This window comes from Eleutherodactylus coqui, chromosome 10 (genome assembly GCF_035609145.1).
Source record: "Eleutherodactylus coqui strain aEleCoq1 chromosome 10, aEleCoq1.hap1, whole genome shotgun sequence".
Classification (NCBI taxonomy): domain Eukaryota; kingdom Metazoa; phylum Chordata; class Amphibia; order Anura; family Eleutherodactylidae; genus Eleutherodactylus; species Eleutherodactylus coqui.
Genome location: NC_089846.1, coordinates 43,138,713 through 43,148,050, shown reverse-complemented (window position 1 = coordinate 43,148,050; position 9,338 = coordinate 43,138,713).

Here is a 9,338-nt window from a genome sequence, read left to right as displayed (position 1 = left end):
GTTGGGGCATAGACCTGTAAGATTGAGATGTTCACTGACTTACCACGTATCCACATAGAAATGAAACGGTCGCTGATTGTTCTAAAACTTTCTATTGCCTTTGAGATTTGCTTGTTTGTAATAAAGGCTACTCCCTTCCCCTTGATTTCCTCATGCCCAGCATGGTGCAATGTGAAGTCATGGGACTGAAAATATCCATTACCTGTGAGTATCAATGTTAAGTCTTGTCATTTCACGTTTCACAATACCTAATTTCCCTAGACTCATGCCACGCACATTCCATGTTGGTAGTATCTGAGCTTTGGTACAGCACAGTCCTTTCCTTTAAACATGAGGTACATAAGTAGCTAGGCAGTCCCAGGGCTTATCCCCAGTTGCGCCACGAGGAAAACCCTGACTACTTGTACTCAGAACTTGCTCTTCCCCAGTCGCATTTAGGGAATCCTTTGACCTGGAAAACCTACCATCGGATACCATATCTGAATCATTTGAGAGCTCTTTCATAGGGTTTCCAAGGCAAAGTTTTTACAGGGTAGGTTGCCAGGCCTTTCCCTAACCTTTCCCATTTATCCTGGCTTGGGACTGGTATATAGGGATGACTTACCTCCATGGCTGGAGGATATGGAATAACCAAAAAATTCTGCCACTTATTTTGGATTTCAAAGTTTTACTGTTCTCAGTGCAGTATAAATAGTGCTTTAGCTTTGGGCCAACTTCACACGAGTGTATTGCACATGTAATACAGACAAGTGTCCTGCCATGACCGCAGAATGTTGACCTGACGTTACAGCTTCATACTACAGATTCTTGTTATACTATGACCTTAGGTTAGTAGACCTGCAGTCGGGCCAACATTCTGGCCCATATTATGGGCACATAAATTGTTGTTTTTTTAAGATAAAGCATTTATAATTAGAAAAAAGTTTGTGTTTTTTTTTTTTCTTTTTAATTTTAAAACATTTTATTATTGTTCCTTGTTTTTTATATTTTTCCCATTTGAATGTTTTTAGGTGTGATTTTTGTTTTTGTTATACTGTCTAATTACGAGAACTTGACCATCCAGGTGACGCAACATAACCATCTACCTATGTTTTACCTGTTACATAATGTTACAAAATGTGACCTTTTTACACTTTTAACCCGAAACTCTGTTTTTAAACACCATTGTATCCATACAAGCCTGACGAATGATAGCCCTATACTTCCTACCGCTGCAGGACATGTATGGAGGGAGATCGCGGGATGATCCCCCTCCATACATCCTGGGTGCCTGCTGTTTCTTACAGCTGACACCCGCGGCAAGAGCCCCGATCAGCTGTGCGGCTCACCGGGGCTGTTAACCCTTTAAATTCCCCGAACGCTGTTCGTTGGTCCCGTACGCCCCCCCACGATGAGTTCGCAGGGAGCCCTGTGGGTGTCATGGCAGCCGGGATCCTTCTGAAAGGCCCCAGGGCTGTCATGGCTGTGGGGTAGCTTGATAAACTCTCAGATTGCATTATCATGTAATGCTGTACATTAATTATCCCCAATTAATATATTTATATTTAGTTAGTATAGGTGATATTATAGTGTAGGGTTCATGCTTTAAATTCATTTAGAAATAATTAAAAATTTATAAGGGTATGTTCACATGTAGCGGATGTTGGTGCCAATTTGCACCAAAAGCTATATCAAAACTTGTACCACTTGGTATGGATTTTGACATGGATCTGCAGCTGCTTTCACCCTTTTAATTAAAGGGGTGAAATCTACTGCGAATCGGTGTCAAAATCTGCATGAAAATCCAAAGCAATGGTGTTATGGTAGAAAATAACGAAAAATCTGCACTAATTCCTGTAGATGTGAAAGTACCCTTACATTAATTTATTACATGAATTAGTTATTAGGGTGGTTATAAATAGTACATACTCTGATTAGCCACTGTTACTAGTGGTGTATCACAGGGGTTGGTTTTGGACCCTATTCTTTGTAATATATTTAATAATGAAGGATTGCACAATATCAATATTTGCTGATGAAACAAAACTATGTAAAGAAATTAACACAAGAGAGGGCAGTATACAGTTGCAAGAGGATCTGGATAAGTTTGGGGCTTGGTTAGAAAAGTAGAAAATGAGGTTTAACACTGATAAATGTAAGGTTATACACATTTACAGGGAAATACATGTCACCATCACACACTAAATGGGAAACCACTGGGCAAAACACGGCATTTCTTCCTTCCTGGGAGTACAGGACATGAATATCCAGTAACATCCCTGTATTCTTTCCTGCCATTTCTGAAGAAGGGGCTGCGTCTCTGAAACACGTTATTTGTAATGGCTATAATTTTATTAATAAAGAAGAAATTGGGTTAATCCCGTTTGCTTTTATTAAGCTCTGATATGTCCTTTTTTGGTCTTACATGCTGTGTTACTACGGTATGTAATTATTTTAATTATCAATATCATTTATATGAATAATTATAAATTAAAAACAATATACTTCAATTTTTTAAAAATGAATGTAAAATTAATAAGTCTCCTAAATCAGTGCTTCTCAACTTCAGTCCTCAGGGACCCCCAACAGGTCATGTTTTCAGGATATCCTATAGTAAGAACACATGTGGCAATGTCTGAGACACTGACGATAATTACATCATATGTGTAATACTGAAGAAATCCAGTTGGCGGGTCCGTGAAGACTGGAGTTGAAAAACATTGTCCTAAATTGCTCTAAAAACATGTAAAATCTTTCAAATGTGCAAAATAAAGTACAGAAATGGAAATGTATATGTGATTTAAACGTTTGTACAGCATGTATGCACACGTGATATACTGCAGTTGAAAGTATGAAAAAAATGACAATTTAAAAAAAAATTCTCAATTTTGGTGTTTTAATAAATATATGCAAAATGTAACAGTCTACTTTACCACCTAAATAAAATGCAATTTGTGATGTAAGATATACTGTCAGGATTATTGTGTAATATGTGTAAGACCTTAACAGATGTGTTCCCTGCTAAAGTGAAACATACCAGATTTTCAAAATTTGGCTCGGTTATGAAGGCACAAACAGGCTTGGTATTGAAGGGGTTAAAGGAGTCTGTACGCTTGTCTGACCCTGGCATTCTTTTTTTTTTTTCTTGTCTGACCCTGGCATTATTCTTCTTCTTGTCTGACCCTGGCAATTGCTGTTCCCATAGAGATATTGCTATCACATTTAGAATCTTTGCTTGATTTGGGATTTGAAATAATGAAACCTTCTTAGTGTCACTAATTTCTATAGCTGCTCTAGAAAAGCTTCCTTCAATCCCCTCCAGGCCCCACTTTGTGAATAGGGATAGCACAATGGTCTCTCTAAGCACAGTTTGAAGGGCTGCACCGTTTCCATATCTTAGGACTACAGATAACTGTTCTAACATTATTACTATATGTAATTTAACAGTTAGAGCCCTATCTAGTGCTGGCATCTTTCTGACACATTTACCATCGCTAAAGGCAGAAAGTGGCGCAAATTATAGCACAAATCTACGCCTGCTTATAATGGGTGTTAACTTTAGTGCAACCCTATATAACATATGAAGTGCCATTTTCTCTTACCTTATATTTTTGTGACTATGGGGGTGATTTAGCAAGACTGGCATTTTATACATCAGTCTTACATTGAAGTGTGTTTGAGTGAAATGCACTAAATGTATTAATTCTAAAATATAAATCCTTTTCAACCATTCTTTAATTGCTTTGGATTATTGTCTTGCTGTAACACCCAATGAGGTCATGAACTGTTGCCCTTACATTGTTTTCTGATATGTTTTGATGTTTTGTAGCCTTTTCCAGATTTCTTCTGAAAATTGTTTGCATTCAGGGCTGGTTCACACTAACCAATCTTTATTGAGAAGAACAAATTTGTCAGTAACCAGGCTTTGTGTGCCTTCATTTAATGGGCAAAGCATGTATGAAACACACAATTTCAATCTCATCTCCTTAACTGAAATGCCTTTTGTCAATTAACTCTTCGAGAAGTCATTGACACAGAAGTTCTGTTATGTTCGTGCGGGCAAGTGCGCACCGGGATCACACGAACGTGAGCCGGAGGGATAGGGAACACCAGGTGAACTACCACAGATTAGCACCTCTCGCTATCTTCTACTAGGGTTAGTGATACAGACCTACCTGAGCGGGGACATCACCCTAATAAAGGGCAGCCAAGCAGTCTTTGGAACTGGGCCTTAGCTGCTCCTAAGAACCCACACATCCTGGATAGGACACATACACATGTCACCACCGACAGTGTAAACTGGACAGAGTAAGAAGACATACAGAGCCATAATCACACTACACAGCAGCCAAAATGCAAACACTAGTAGCAGATGTTAACGCTATAAATGCCAGGTATTAGTTCCTGGCTATACCGCTACTCCCTACACTAACCAGGAGTCCAGCAACACAACCAAACAAAACCAAAACGCAAATCATTCTTGCAGCCACCACACATAGAACCTGCTCACACCACAAACAGAGAGAGAATGAGAACAGAGAAAGACGACCACACCCACACCTGGGAAGACAGCTCTTATCTGTACTGACCTAGAGTGATTGGCTGACTGGAGACACACACATGCCCAGCCAGCGCAATCCCCCACACCTGAGAAGGAAAGGTGCAGATCATCTGTAGTATCACAGATCCAAGGAGACAGACATGACAAGTTCACTTACTTTTTCTCTCTGCACTGTGGATGTTCACTGAATATGCCCAATAAAAGATATGAAGGGTACAACTGTTTGTGTGTTAGTATAGATTGAGTTTGTCTATAATTCTGACTTGGATAACAGAAAATATTTTATTAGCAAATAATACAGAAATCCAGGTAATTCCAAAGGATTCACTTACTTTTATTGCAATTTTATGTTCGCAAATTTCATGAATGCTCATTCACTAACATTGCATGTCTTACTGTTACTGAATATTACTGCAGACACAAAACTGTCAGCAATAGATCTAAAGTGAACCTTGCCTGGCATAAAGTGAAAAAGTGGGATCAAAATTACTTCATATCACTGAATGAAAGAAACCATAGTTATTGATACATGAGATCATACAATGCCTCTGCAGCGCCACCTATTGGAAGGCATCTTCTCTATAAGTCAATGTCTAAATCTTCTAACAGGCCTTGTAACATAATTAGGGATATAAGCCAAAACCAGAGTTTTCCTCAAAAGGACATGATAGAAAGTTGGACTTTGACTTATAGTGAAGTTGCTTTCCAATAGGTGGCGCTGCAGAGGCATTATACCATCTCCCATTACCATATCAAGACCTATAAGTCTCCTCACGCCTACTTGGCGCTTTCTACAAGGAGAAACAGAACCTCTCCCTACTGATAGAGGGCATGTTAAAATACCAGGGTCCAATTGAATACAAATCAACCACACTGCTATACTGGGTAGGTAGCAAAATACTAATGAACAGCCACTTACACACCTACAATGCAAAAGTCAAGAGGGGGTGGTTGTCTGGTATTAGAACTGCACACAGCTAAGGCTTCTGGTGTCAGCAACTAAGTTACACATGGTATACCATGTTGGCCACCAGCCTATTAGTCACACCCATGCTATTAGATCAGGCTGGCTGCCCAGCAGCCTTCTATGTGCATCATATAATTGGCACATCATAAAACCTTATCTCTGTACATAGAGTCCACAGAGTAATTAAAACATGTCTGAGTGATTTCCATATTATTCTTTGGAATTATATTATGTCTTTATAAACAAAAAAGAACTGTTTTATTGCGGTTTAGAAGTAGATAAATAAAACAGCCTAAGTGTAGTCCAAGGGCTCATACACATGGCTAAAGGACCATGCAAACAACATTTTGGTATGTCTCCCTGGGATCCATCCTGGGGTTCTGACTAAAGCCCTAAAAGCGCGAGTTCAATGGAACTATGGATGGAATCGTAGGCTTCCATTACTGAAATGGTGGCCAATAAAGACTCCAATTGAGCAGTAACATAGCATATAGCAAGTTAGGCTGAAAAAAGACATATGTCTATCCAGTTCAGTCAATCCCCCCCCCCCCCCCCTTCCCCACCCAATGTTAATCCAGAGGGGCAAAATCCCTAATGAGGTAGAAGCCAATTTCCTCATTAAAGGTAAAAAAAACCCCTTCCCTACTCGAATCTGGCAATTGGAATAATCCCCGGGTCACCGACCTTTCTGAAGTAATAAGTGACTATAATCTGTAATATTGTATTGCTCAAGAAACCTTCTTTCCTCTAGACGTAGAGGGCGCCTACTTGTTACAGTCACAGTCCTGGGTATAAACTGATGATGGTAAAGATGGCTGTATTGACTCCTGACATGAACCGCTTACATTTAATATTTAGGATGTTTTTAAACATTTCCCATTTATTGTCTGTACTTTTATTTTTGAGGACATTGTCTCAGTCAATACATTTAGGACATCTCTGAGCTGATCGAACATTGCCTTTCTAAAGCTTCTTTCACACAAGCACATATCGGCCGGCCTTTTACACGGCCGGTCAATATGCGCTGTGATCTGATGCATTACATTCCAATGCATCAGATCACATGTGCATATTACTGAGACATAAAAGCACCTGGCAAGGCCAATACAGCGCCAGGCGGTTTTAAGTCAGGCCCAAAAGATAGTCCTGGAACTATCTTTTCGGCCGGAATACGTCTGCTGCTGCATGGGCTCTTATGGGAGCCCATAGCAGCGGCCATAGGTGAGAGGTAGTTTACCAACGTGGCTGCTAAACTCCCTCCCTCTGCTCTCCTCCCCCCCATGCAGGCTCACCTCTCATCTTCTCCCCGCTTGCTCTGTACAATGGAAGGGGGCAGGGTGGGAGCAGAGCTAAGCGCCAGCCCGTCCCGCCTCCTCCCATTGATGGCTATGGACAAGGGGTGGGGCATGGGTGGAGCTAAGCTACCACCCTCTCCCTGTCCCTTGTCCATAACCATCAATAGAAAGGAGGCAGGCTGGGCTGCCAATTAGCTCCGCCCCTACCATTGCAAAGACCAAGCAGGGAGGAGACGAGAGGTGAGCCTGCGATGGGGAGGGAGGGGAAATGGGCGACGGCATGGTGAGCTCAGTGCATATGCACCGTGCCCCATGCCGTGTGTGCACCCATTCACAAGTTTCTATGCCCCAGATGGAAGCGTATATTGGCCGCCCGTGAAAACACCGGCTAATATGCGGTCGTGTGAAAGAAGCCTAAGGTTTAGTAATTTTGTAGTTCTCCGATAAAACTCAGTTTTGAAAGACAAGTGGAAATGTATAATATTAGGATCACTATTTCCTAGGTGCTCTTCCCGACCTGCATCCCTTTTATTTTGACAGGTCTGTTGGTTAATATTAAGTCCTAAATGCCCCCCCCCAGTCTGGTCCTGTTCAAGTTTAGTTATTCACGGAAACTTGTTATCTTTTCAAAATCTGCAGGTTTCATTTTCCCAGTTTATATCCGAATAGTTAAAGTCCCCCATAATAATTACTTCATTGTGATTTGCTATTTGCCTCAGTAATAGATTTCTGGTGGCTTCTGTTATATTTGATGGTCTATAGAAAACCCCTATGAGGATTGTATTATTGTTTTTCTCTCCATTTATTTCTACCCATAGAGACTCCACATGTTCATCTCTTTCACATATATCTTCATGCAGTGTGGCCTTTAGGCGGGATTCAGACGAACGTATATTGGCTGGGTTTTCACACCCAGCGATGTTTTCCTGCATGGCACCAATATGATAGCATGTGGGAAACACATCTCAGCATGTCCTATCTTTCTGCGGGATCACCCCTTGTTTTCAATGGGGCCGGCGGCAGCAGCACCGACCAATTGAAAGCAATGGGAGAACTCTGCAATCCTCTGCCGTGGCTGTGACAGCCGCCGCAGGGTTTCCCTTCATCCCCGCAGTGATGCAAGGCCGTTTTCACATGAAAAGACCTCGCATCCATGGGCCCTTCACATGGTGGGGAGCATGTGATTCACGGCCCGATATCGCACTCGTCAGTGTGAAGGAGCCCTGAGGGAGACAACAGGTGTGTGGTTTATTTTAAAAGAAATATCCTAAAGTTTGCAAAGGACAAATTCTTCCAGGTGAACAGAACAGCCAAGCACAGCCCTGCTCCAAGGAAAAGCTGTAGAACTACAATTGGTTCTTGTGCTGCAGAAAATTTTCGTCTTTGGGAGGTGGAGAAGGAAACATGGTGGAAACAAGAGCAGCAGTTCCACCACCACCACCAGCAGTAACATCACCTTAAGGGTGCATTCCCACGAACGTATATTGGCTCGGTTTTCACGCCGAGCCGATATACGTTGTCCTCGTGTTCAGGGGGAGGAGGATGGAAGAGCCGGGAGCAGTGCTCTGAGCTCCCGGCCCCTCTCTACCTCTTCTCCGCCCCTCTGCACTATTTGCAATGGGGAGAGGCGGGACGGGGCGGGGCTAATTCTCTAAACTTAGCCCTGCCCCCATCCCACCTCCTTTCATTGCAAATAGTGCAGAGGGGCGGAGAGGAGGCAGAGAGGAGGCGGGAGCTCAGTTCCTGCTCCTGGCTCTTCCATCCTCCCCCCCCCCTGCAGAGAGAGACAACGTATATCGGCTCGGCGTGAAAACCGAGTCGATATACGTTCGTGTGAATGCCCCCTTAAACAGGATCTTACATAAAGACTGTTTCAGAATTTCCCATTGTTTTCCATGGCAAGCAAAAAAAAAAAAAAATCGCATTGCACTCACATGTAGACGTGATTTTCATGTCAGCGCGATGCAATTTTAAAAATTTTTTCTATTGCGACATGAATGAAAATGATTTTCATTTGCAGCAGTCTCTACTCCACGTTTGGGGCATACAGCTGAGGGATACATTTTTGCCAAAAAATTTGCATGCAGAAAATATGTCAATGCATTGCAAAAAGTTTGTATATTTCTCCCATGTGATTTTTTTTCAAGTATAATTTTTTGTACATATTTGAGCATTATGGTAGATTCAGGGGTGTAACTACAGTAGGTGCCAACTATTAACTATTTCATTACTATCCCCCTAATCACTTCTATATTGCAAATTGGCTTCCAGCGATCAGCACTGTTATAGAAAGCGCTGACCAGTGTTTTGAAATAGCCGCGAGCAACTCTCCCGTGCACACTGTACTGCATTATCTGATAATTAAATCATTACTAATTAATAGAGATGAGCGAGCGCACTCGGTTCGGGTGTTTTTGAACTCGAGCACTGCTTTTTCCGAGTAACTGACTACTCGGACGAAAAGATTCGGGGGGCGCCGGGGGGCGGCATGGTGGAGCGGGGGGTAGCAGTGGGGAACAGGGGGAGCTCTCTCTCC